At 35.1% G+C, this 1,214-nt stretch overlaps 1 pseudogene; it reads left to right on the top strand.

Annotated features, from left to right (window-relative positions):
- Positions 1–752: 752 nt before the first annotated feature.
- LOC111544534 lies at positions 753–839 on the top strand (annotated as a pseudogene).
- Positions 840–1,214: the final 375 nt, after the last annotated feature.

Raw genomic sequence — 1,214 nt, forward strand, 5'->3', positions numbered from 1 at the left:
GTGTCTGTGAGGATGTTTTCAGAAGAGATTAGTATTTGAAGTGGTAGGCTGAGTAAAGAAGATTATCCTCACTGATGTGGGTGAACATCATCCAATCCGCTGAAGGCTGAACAGAACAAAAAGGCAGAGGAAGAGTAAATTGGCTCTCTGCTTGGTCTAGGGTATCCATTTTCTCCTGCCCTCAGACATCAGTGGTCTTGGTTCTCAGGCTTTCAAACTTAGACTGGGACTTACACTATTAGCCCTCCAGTTCTCAGGCTTTCAAATTTGGAATGAAACTATACTATCAGCTTTCTAGGGTCTTCAGCTTGCAAATGGCAGATCATGAGACTTCTCAACCTCAGTAATTGTGTGAGCCAATGCTACATAATAAATCTCTTTCTATATATTTCTATATATATCCTATTGGTTCTGTCTCTCTGGAGAACCCTGATTAATACAGATGTGAGAGACTTGTACACTGAAAGCTACAACACATTACTGAAAGAAATTTAGAATACTTAAATGAATAGAAATACGTTAGTGTTAATACATTTGAAAACTTAATATTGTTATGATGTCATACTACCCAAATAAATCTATATATTCAATGCAATCTCTAGGAAAATTCCAATGACATTTTCTTTTAAAAAAAGAAAAAGTTAATTCTCAAACTCATATGGAATTTTGAGTGCCCCCTAATAGCCAAAACAATCTTGAAAAAGAAGAATAATGTTGGTGGACTCACATTTTCTGATTTAAAAACTTTTACAAAGACTATACTTCCAGGGATCTTTTCTATAGTTCATTCCTAGAGAAATTTCCCTGAGCATGTACAGCATGAAAAAACTAAATATGGAAAGGAAAGACCATTACCAGCCACTACAAAAACACAATGAAGTACACAGAGAAGTGACACAATAAAGCAAACACATAAACAAGTCTGCAAAATAACCAGCTAACATCATGATGACAGGATCAAATCCAAACATATCAATACTAACCTTAAATGTAAATGGGCTAAAAGCCCCAATTAAAAAACACAGCGTAGCAAGCTGGAAAAAGACCCAAGACAAATTTATATGCTGTCTTCAAGAGACTTGTCTCACATGCAATGACACACATAGGCTTAATATAAAAGGATGGAGGAAAATTTACCAAGTAAATGGAAAACAGAAAAAAGAAAGGGATGCAATCCTAGTTTCTGACAAAACATACTTTAAACCAATGAATAT

This window comes from Piliocolobus tephrosceles, chromosome 4 (assembly GCF_002776525.5).
Source record: "Piliocolobus tephrosceles isolate RC106 chromosome 4, ASM277652v3, whole genome shotgun sequence".
In the NCBI taxonomy this organism is placed as follows: domain Eukaryota; kingdom Metazoa; phylum Chordata; class Mammalia; order Primates; family Cercopithecidae; genus Piliocolobus; species Piliocolobus tephrosceles.